We start from the raw sequence: 10,562 nt of genomic DNA, 5'->3' as shown, positions 1-10,562 counted from the left end.
ATTCAGAAATTTAAGATCCACGGGACTGTAGCCAACCTCCCTGGACGTGGCCGCAGGAGGAAAATTGATGACAAATCGAAGAGATGGATGATACGAATGGTAACAAAAGAGCTGAGAACAACCTCCAAAGACATTAAAGGTGAACTCCAAGGTCAAGGTACATCAGTGTCAGATCGCACCATCCGTCGTTGTTTGAGCCGTTGTTTGGACTTCATGGGAGACGACCAAGGAGGACACCACTGTTGAAAACAAATCATAAAAAGGCGAGACTGGAATTTGCCAAACTGCATGTTGACAAGCCACAAAGCTTCTGGGAGAATTTCCTATGGACAGACGAGACAAAACTGGAACTTTTTGGCGAGGCACATCAGCTCTATGTTCACAGATGCAAAAATGAAGCATACCAAGAAAAGAACACTGTCCTGACTGTGAAACATGGAGGAGGCTCTGTTATGTTCTGGGGCTGCTTTGCCGCATCTGGCACAGGGTGTCTTGAATCTGTGCAGGGTACAATGAAATCTCAAGTCTATCAAGGTATTCTAGAGGGAAACGTGCCACCCAGTGTCAGAAAACTTGGTCTCAGTCGCAGGTCATGGGTCTTGCAACAGGATAATGACTCCAAACACACAGCTAAAAACACCCAAAAATGGCTAAAAGCAAAACATTGGACTATTCTGAAGTGGCCTTCTATGAGCCCTGATCTAAATCCTATTGAACATCTGTGGAAGGAGTTGAAACGTGCCATCTGGAGAAGGCACCCTTCAAACCTGAGACAACTGGAGCAGTTTGCTCATGAGGAGTGGGCCAAAATACCTGCTGGGGGTGCAGAAGTCTCACTGAAAGTTACAGAAATCATTTGATTGCAGTGATTGCCTCAAAAGGTTGTGCAACAAAATATTAAGTTAAGGGTACCATAATTTTCGTCCAGGCCTGTTTCATGAGTTTGTTTTTTAAAATAATTCTGTTTAAATACAATTCAAAAGCAATGTTTGATTTTCATTGATCAATTTTCATTGAATTTTTATTTATTATCACTTTTGTCAGATTCAAGTTATTTCTGTGACCATTGTGGGTTTTTCTTTCATTTACAGAGGGGTACCAACAATTTTTTCCACGTGTGTATAACAGCTGCCGCTCTTTTGGGAAGGCTTTCCACAAGATTGTGCCCATTTAAAGCCTTTATGTGGCACTGAGCTCACAATCTCACTTCCAGGCCATCCCAAAGGTCCTCGATGGGGTTGAGGTCAGGGCTCTGTACGTGCCGATCAAATTGTAACATCTTTTAAGTCCTTGCTTTTATTAGCTGGGGCACAGTCATGTTGGGATAAAAAAAAAGGCTCTTCCCCAAACATTTTAAACAAGCGGGGAGAAAAGCTGTTAAAATTGTCCTTTATGGTCCATGCTGAGAATGATCCAAGAAAGCTTTGCTTGCAATGGCCATGTTTTTATTTTTCAAACTAAACTAATTGTATGTAGATTTTTTCAGTATTGGTTTAAGTATACCATTTGCAATCATCTTAAGATTTTTTTTTTTTTTTTTTTTTTTTTTTTTGAAAGAAATCTTGTGAATTCTTTCCAGCTACCGGCAGTGACTGAGGCATTATGGGGGAACAAGCTGGCGTGGTGTAATGTGGTAGCTGAGGTGTAAATGAAGATCCTGCTGTGCTCTCACATATCATGCCTTTTGTTGTCCTTCTTGGCTTTCTGCAGCGTCCCAGTACAGTGTAATTTCACAAACCTGGACACCAATATTGCGCTGTTATAAGGGAATATGTAAGTACAAAGGCATAACTGCTTCATCACTGCATTGTTGCAGAACCACAGTCTGTAAACGGCTTATTTTCTCACAGTTCACAGCTCTAAAGGTGCTGTTTGTCTCTGTCCTCTGAATATAATGCAATAAAGAAGCCTTTCCCTTTTCTTTGGCCTCTATAAGTGTAAACAGTCATCTTAAGTCTCACATCTGCTGCTATTTTATCATGTAGCCAAAGTGTTAGCAGTCTATATAATAACTTATTCTCTCGTGCAGCCAAATGCTAAGTGCCTCATTCCCTCCCTGAATGCAGAAATGATTTGGCAGGCTACAATAAAATGATTTGATTTGGGAGGCTGAAAACTTTGGATTTGATCCAGTCTTCATTTGTTGGATTAAGCTCCTACACACTGCCCCCACAGCCACCGAATGAACAAACAATTATTCCAAGCCTCTCAATTTGCTCTGTGAAGGGTGTCAGGGATGTCCCTAAAGCTGCTTGCTTTTCGCTCTGGCTTCAAAGCCTTTTATGAACATCCATTTTCCTGGAAAAATGAAGGCAGGAGTCAGAATGGAAACTAACTGTTCTAGAGTAGAGGGAATCGAAACTTAACTTTGACAGATCTGGTTAAGTCCAGCCAATTGTGCTCCTTGTCATTATCCAGGATCCTGATCTTCCTTTCAGCACTGTTAAAAACACTTTTGTTTACTGACTCTGTGAGCAGATAGTCACAATTTCTCTTCTCTCTAAAGAAAATCTGTGGAGAAAATATGTTTGATCAGTTTCTCCTATTATCCCCCACAGTTTTTGACATTTCTTCCTCTGAAATGTATTAATTTACATCATAACTAAAAGCCTTACATAAGCAAAATAGTGCCATTATGCTTTTTAATGTTTTTTTGTATCTCTATATTGCTCTACCATCACAACCAGTTGTGTTTACTGGCCTTTCCTCTGTCTGAAACCATTTTACAGCATAGCATATGTGACAGAAAGTCCTTTTTTCATCTAAAAGCTGTTCTGTAGCCTGTTATTAGTTCTTTAAAATCTTTTGTATGACAAACATATCTGAAGAAAATTCATCTTTTTAAAATGACATTTAAAGGGGACAAATTTTACCCTTTTTTGGACAAGTTTATATTGGTCTCAGAGGTCCCCAAAACATGCCTGTGAAGTTTGTTGCTGAAAAAACACTCCAGTGTGGGATTTTTGCATGTCTTAAAAAATATCTGATTCGGCCCTGCTCAGAACGAGCTGTTTCTGTGTCTGTGGTTTTAAATGTTAATGAGCTGTCTGACCCCGCCCCGACCACACCCCTCCCAGGAAATGGATGTGGCTCTCCTGATCCTCCTCTTAGCTGCCAGTTGGAGGAGGGTGGAACTTTCTTTCAAGTGGGGAGGGACAACTGAACCTGGGGGCGGAGCTAACTGCCCACATGACATCATGAGGGGAAAAAATCTAAGAACGGCTTGTTTTAGCACACATTTTCTGAAAGGTGGAGAAAGGGGGGTGGGTCAGGGAATGGATTTTTCTGATTCTTGGGGGGACTGGGGACAGGCCAGGGGGACTTATTTTTGTTAGAAAGCCTGGAAAGGTGTATTTTGCATGATATGTGACCTTTAAAGGGCTTGAAATGTGTGAACATTGTTATTTGGAGTCAAATTAAAAATAAATCCATAAAAATAATGTAAAATTTTAGTGTCTTAAACCCGGCATTTCTGGTCTCAGACAACAAAAAAGTCTGTTTAATGATTTTTTATTGAACGATTTTGGCGTAATTGCAATGGGTCATATTGTTGCAGAGGGATCATATGTGAGCAGTGTTTCAAAAACATCTACTTAGCTTATTCTTATCTGCTTAACTGAAGCTAATGTAGCTGCTTTGGCTTATGTAGAACTACTGAGACCAGATTCTGACTCACTAAATGTGGGACATATACTATGTTTGCGTGGGACAATGTGAGATACCAATGCATCAAGGTAGTCCAAAATAACTTTAAAAAAATCTATTCTGTCCCTTTTCTGGTCTGTATGAATAGAAGTGTTTCAGTGTGGTAAATGCTGGAAAATAATGTTTTGTTGGCTGGGTTTTATGTTGTTTTCTTACCCGAGTGTTCTTTTGATATTGTTTTGTTGTCTTTATCTCTTGTTTGGTTGCTGTTGCTTTATTTTTCTGCATGTCAAAGCACTTTGTAAACCCTTGTTATTAATATCTGGAATCATGTGATTGCAAACAACCTACAGAGGGCACTTTCACATTTGCTGACTAAAAGGCCGTTCTGTATGGCACTTTATCAGGTTCTATGTACTATAGTGGGCAGGGGCGTAGCGGGTGTTCTGATTACCCAGCCCACAGGGGCCCTTGAAAAGCCTGCAATGAAAAGCGTGTTTTTATTTATTTTATCCTAGCAAATAGTGTCATTTTTGAATCAAAAGTGACTAACTGAATCAGTGAACAGACTAAAATTTGTATCAAATAGAGTAAAAGTACAGTTCTGAGGCCCTTAAAAATGTCCAAATGGTGTGGTTCAGCACTGCAAAATAATGTACGTAAATTTAAATCAACCATAATAGTTTATTGCTCATAAATGGGGAAATTATGGTTAAAATACATTAAAATGCATAGGTATTTGTAAAAATTATGCAACATTTGTTGCTTAAGGGGGGCCCTGTGTAATATTCTTTCTGGGAGCCCAAAATCCCTAGCTACGCCCCTGATAGTTGGCATCCAAAGTGCACTTTTGTTGCACTTTTTTAACATTAGGGCACCAAGAGGGTACGTAGTCAATACTCGTCCAGTCTGGATTTGTGTAATGCATAAAATCTGATTTAGCATTAGCATTAATATAATGTTTGCTGACCCTGGGGCTGGATTAAGTCTGTGTCATGTGGAGTGGGCTGCAGAATTGGAGCATTTAAATGAGGCTGGCCACATATTGGGAAAAAATGTTCTAATAGACCTCAGCCAGGGTACAGACTTGTCAAGAAAGCTTTAAACACATTTTTCGTATATATTGCAATAACTTTAGACTTTTGCATTGTGTCGATTCTGATTGAATTAACTGTGCAGCCCTAAATTATTAGAATATATGTCACGACAACAGTCCATGCAAATGTGCCAGCAGTGTTCATATGATTAACCTGATTTGGGAAAAAATAGCATTTAGAAATATCTATAACTGCTTGCTGTTTTCTTAGTTAAAGGATGTGCTGATTTGTCAATGGTAGGAGGAAACTAAGTTAACTTACCCTCCATGTATCCAGGACAGCACATACTACACCATATATTGAGAGGTGTAAGCGCTTCTATTGGCCCCTCTAATGGTGAGTGTCCCACCTCTCTTCATATAAATTCTGTCAGGTCAATTATGTCCTAATCTGGTCCCTCAGTTCCCACTGCTCCTTTTCTTACTACTTTTATTCCTCCTCTTTTCTCCAAAGTGCTGGTGCTAATGTTATTCATTTAATATGTAGAGGTAGGTAGATGGACTGCCTCTTTGTCTGCTATTAAATCAGCGTAGGTAGAGATTTATATCTGACCTTTACAGGCGAGACCTGGGGTGCCAATGTGATTTAGTCCATCTCTGTATGCGAGACGTTTTCATATCCTGTTCAAACTGGCTCACACATTCACGCCTCTCGGCTCTGTGCGGTTTAAAGCGATCAGGCCGGACCCTGTTTGACTCTATCAGTTATTCCAGAACAAGTAATAGCAGCAGAGCCTCTCATTGCTCTGGGGTGTAATGTTCTGTTCTCGCTTTCCTCCTCTCTTTACATGATAGGCAAAAAGGTCTGCTGCTGTTAAAATTGAACCCTACACTCTCCTTCTTATTGGCTCAGGAATTTTCTTTAGGCTCTGTTCTGCTAACTTTTAAAAAATGATGCAATCTCTGGAGTTGAAAACAAGTTTTTCATGGGATGGAGCTCTTTTCTAGCAACTTTTACAAAGCGATGTTTTTCCCTGTCAGGCCGTGAAGTATTAGATATTTCCTTTTCCTGTAACCGACTGAAGATGGAGCACACAGCTGCTCCAGACTCTGATGTTAAAAGCCTTACAAATGTGAAGTTTAAAGACCAATCTAATGAATTATGCTTACCAAGTTTGTGGGGTTTCTTGCATACCCAAATCTAAGAAAATAAAATGCACGATGGAAAATTATGTTATAATCACTTTATAATCATTTTGTTGATTTGACAGTTTGTTGATTCTCATCACTGTGTGCTGTTTGTACCATCTTTGCAAAGATTAAAACATCATGTTTGACTTGAAGAAATGTTACTATCAGTGCATTAGTTGAAGCACTTGCAGCAATTACAGCCTAGTCTATATCAGGGGTTCTCAACCTTCTCAGCCCGCGAGCCCCCAAATAAAGGTGCCAGAGGCCGGGGACCCCCACCATGCCTGAGAGTGGTTAAACACAGCTATGCACAATCAAGAGTAGTCATGTGCAGACAAGGCCGTCCATAAAGCCTGATTTATGAGTCTGTGTAACGTCGACAGTGTAGGTATGCCGTCAACGTGACGCTGTTGTTGACCATCGTCGTCGCTCTGCAATTCACCACCATGGCTCTAGGGGGTGTTGCTGTGTGTGTGTGTGTGTGTGTGCCATTTGGCAGTCCTCGTAGTGCTTTGAGGAGGAGTTGTAAAGGTGGTCATATTTCCTAATCTCCTCAATTATTCTCTCTTCGATTTGATCCATCATTGAAACACTTGCACCGCCCCACAAAAACTTTAAAAAATGACTGTGTTGCAGGAAGAAAGACCAGAAAAAGCAACTGCCGGATATGACGTTTTGAGCGGACCAATCACAGCCCTTGCGGTCCGCATTTCCGTGACGTGTAGTTGGGATTTTTTTGGAGGTGCAAATCAAGCTACAGCGTAGTGGTCCGCATCGACACAGAGGGCTACGCATAGCTACGCCGTCGAGGCAACGCAGAAGCAGAAATCAGGCTTAAGGGGGATAAGGGGGCTTTCTGGGGCCAAGCCCAAAAGGGGGGCATGGAGGTCAACAAAATATGATCAACTGTCAAGTTAAGCCGTCATAACCATATTTTATATTTAACCTGAATAATATCAACTCAAATAAGTAAATATTTTTATTGTTTTGTGCCGTATTAAATAGCCTTCTTAAAAATGTAAATCCCCTTTATTAAAAACAGAATTGAAATGGGTTAAAAAATGGCAGGAATTTGTGATAAGGTGCTGAGATTTACTTTTAAATTAGCAGAAATTGGATAAACTGGCAAAAATTAGATAAAAGTGGCAAAACTAAGCAAAAAAAAAAAGGCAAAAATGTGCATACAAAGTGGTAAAACAAGTGGCTGAAATGTGTTTAAAGTGGTTAAAATCCATGGAAGATTTGGTGAAATTCAAAGAAAAGTTTGTTGAAACTGGCAAAAATGGACTAACTGAGGCAGAGAAATGGGCAGAAATGGGTTAAACTGGCAATAATGGGCATTAAAAAAAAGTACACTGGTTAAAATGGGTGTAAAAAGTGGTAAATCGTGGCAATAATGGGTCAACAAAGGCAACAACAGTGGTAAGAATTGGTTTAGGAGTGGCAAAAACAGGCAGAAAAAGCGGTGGAAAGGGTTAAAAATCAACAAAAATGGGTTTTAAGTGGCAAAAATAGTTTTAAAATTAGTGGGAAAGTGATGAAAACAGGTTAAAATTTGGCAAAATTAGTGTAAAGTGACAAATGTGTGATTTAAAATAATATTTTTAGTTTTTAAGGCACCCAGAGACCCCCACTCAGAGTCTTGAGACCCCCAAGAGAGTCCTGACCCCCATGTTGAGAACCACTGGTCTATATGCCCCAGCAAGCTTTGCACACCTGGAATGGGTCATTTTCGGCCATTTTTCTTTGCAAATCCTCTAAAGCTCTGTCAGATTGGATGGGAACCGTGATTCGATCAGAAAATATTTTTTTAATCCTCTTTTTTAATAAAATGACAATGTCTAAGTAACAAAAACATGCTGTATTTATTGATTTTTATTTGTTGGGTCATGAAAGTGAAGTGTTCTGATCACTGGAGAGTTTGAGCTTGACTCCTGAATACTGCAGTGCTTTTACTACTACTCCCATTGACTCTACAAATACTTTCACTCTGACAGCTCTGAGCTCTTTGCTCTGCTTTTTGTGAAGTAGATGTTTCTTTTTGCTACAAGTTACTAAAAGAAAAATCAAGCTTTCACCACAGCAAGGCTACATGCAGGGGAAATTTTGCAAGCTGAGCCAACAAGTCAAAAGAAACCTGCTACATCAAATCTATTTTCATTTTTATTCTAGGCTCCATCAAGGGTATCCTATCCTGCTGACAGCCTATACCTGCTAGTAAAGGGAGACATCAGGATGGAGTCTACTGGCCAAAACACTGCACATTTAACATGTAAAATCAATAACTGTTCATCCTTGTTTTGTCTCTCCTGATTGAAATGTCCTTGTTCTGTAAAACTGCACACTTGTTTTGAATTTCACACCAGGAACACCTTGCAGGAATTCAGCAAAGCTGCATCTTTCCTGGACCTGAGCTCATTAAAAGAGACTAAGTTGAGGTAATAAACTGTCCTGTGGTGTGAGAAGTAAAAATGTGATATTCTGTTTGGAAAGAATTGACACAGATCTACAAGCTTCAGGCTTGTTATCAGTGCTGAGTTCAAAAGCCCGCATCTATGATGGTATGGGGTTACATTAATGCACATGGCATCATGGGTAACCTGCACACTTGTCTAGGCTCCTTTAATGCTGAACCATATACAAAGGCTTTGTAGGAACACAACTACATCGTCAGTGTCTGTTTCAGGGAAGGCCTTGTTTATTTAAAAAGCACATTCTGGACTGGACAGCTCTGTAGGACAAGAGCCAGTGTGATAAAAGAGGCCAGCCTTCAGTCCTGACTCATCCGCTGAAAATATCTGGTACATGAAAATATAACAAAGAGAACCACTGATGAAATTAAACAAGAATTAGTCAGAGTGGTTTAACAATCCTCTTTGAAAATTACAGAAGCTGATCTTAGTTTCTAACGTACTTACATGCTGTTTAAAGAAAAAGGTTTGGTCTAATCAGACTGCCAGTTCAAGCTGAGATACTTACACCCCTGTAGCATTTCACTTTCAGTATTAATGTCACTGTGGCACATGCCAGTATGAGGTGATTCATAAACATCCCATTAAACAACAATCAAACGTCCTCAGATTTTCCCCTCATGATGTCATATGGGGAGTTAGCACCGCCCTCAGGTTTGGTTGGCCCTGCCTGTTTGGAGTACCGCCCTCCTCTCCTGACTTTCCTCTCATCTGCCAGCTGCTTGTGGAGCTTGTGCATCCGTAGGAGTGCTTGATCTGACCTGCCTTTTGTGCTGTTGTTACACCTGGAGTTTAAACTGTAAACCACTGATCATCATCATGTGTAAATCCAACAGTTTGGGGAGATTGACAGTTTATTTTCACTGTCTGAGAATTAAAACAATATATTTTTCCTCCATGTGTTTTTCACCAATGAGGACGCAGCCTATTCATATCAGACTACATGACAGCTCCAGAAGTATGTGGCTTGAATATCTTAAACACCCCCTTGTGGCTTGCTGCAGTACAGAGATTTAACTGTGTGAGTAGGGACTGAGCTCACTGCTAAAGGCTAGAAATATGCTACATTTCAAAGAAAATACAATTATAGAGACAAAAATGTTTTATTTAGTTCATTTAATGCGCTGGCCCTCACAGTGTCTGCATAGGCCAGGGATGTCCAAACTTTTCCCACAGTGGCCCACATACAGGAATATGTAAGGGTAATTGGGCTTCTGTCATATTCCTCGCCATGAAGATTTTAAAGACTAACCCAATGTAAGTCAATACATGTTTAGTGACTGAGTAGGCCTATGGCTGACAGGGCAAATAGAAAGTAATTTTAAGGATTTCGGGGAGCCAGTCAGATTTCAGAGGGCCCCGTTTGCCCCTGGCTACCACTGGCTCTGCCCATGAAAAGTTACTGGTGCTATTAACTGCGATAATTCATCAGGACATTATTAATCAAGATATCTTCTTGTCAGAATGTTTGTTTACAGAATAAACACCGTAGCACTGCCTTGTGCTGAAACTAAAAAGTACGATAAAGTTAAGCACAAGCTCCATATTTTAATGTGGGCCATAATTATTTTTTTTTCTACAACTTGCTGCAGGCCAATCAAAAATTGGCTACGGGCTGAACAGTTTGGCATAGACATAAGCAGGCCCTGGTACAAATGCAGTTGAGGACCTCTGCTGTGAACTGTGGGGAAATTTCAGGAAGGTACAACATATTGGATACGACCCAATCCTATTTGACACAAGATATTCTGAGGGAAGATTAGTTTGAATTAAAGTGAGAGATGGTCATGTGACCTGTGAAGACTTTTTTATTAATCATGAATGTAATGGTATTAAAGCAACTCAAACCACTGTGGCAACCAATAGGATGTGTAAAAGTAAGGTGTAATGACTGCCCAGCTTCAACATAGTGCTGATGAGGAATGTAGGCTACTCTTAAACATGCTGGTGACCCTGTCCCAATTTTTTTGAAATGTGTTGCTGGCATTAAATATGCATCCCAACTTTCCAGTAACAGCAGGCTTGTTCAGTTTCAACATTCATTATGTTGTATTTGTACAATTTTCAATCTAGTATGGGCTTTTAGTGCTTTCAAATCATCCCATTTTATTTTTATTAACATTTCACATCACGTCCCAACTTTTTCTGAAATGACATTGTTTTAAATTATTTAAACATGGCTTTTGGTGTTCAGACAGAGCCTTTCACTCATGCACTAG

Source organism: Cheilinus undulatus, linkage group 13, assembly GCF_018320785.1.
Source record: "Cheilinus undulatus linkage group 13, ASM1832078v1, whole genome shotgun sequence".
Taxonomy (NCBI): Eukaryota; Metazoa; Chordata; class Actinopteri; order Labriformes; family Labridae; genus Cheilinus; species Cheilinus undulatus.
This window is presented reverse-complemented; position numbering follows the sequence as displayed.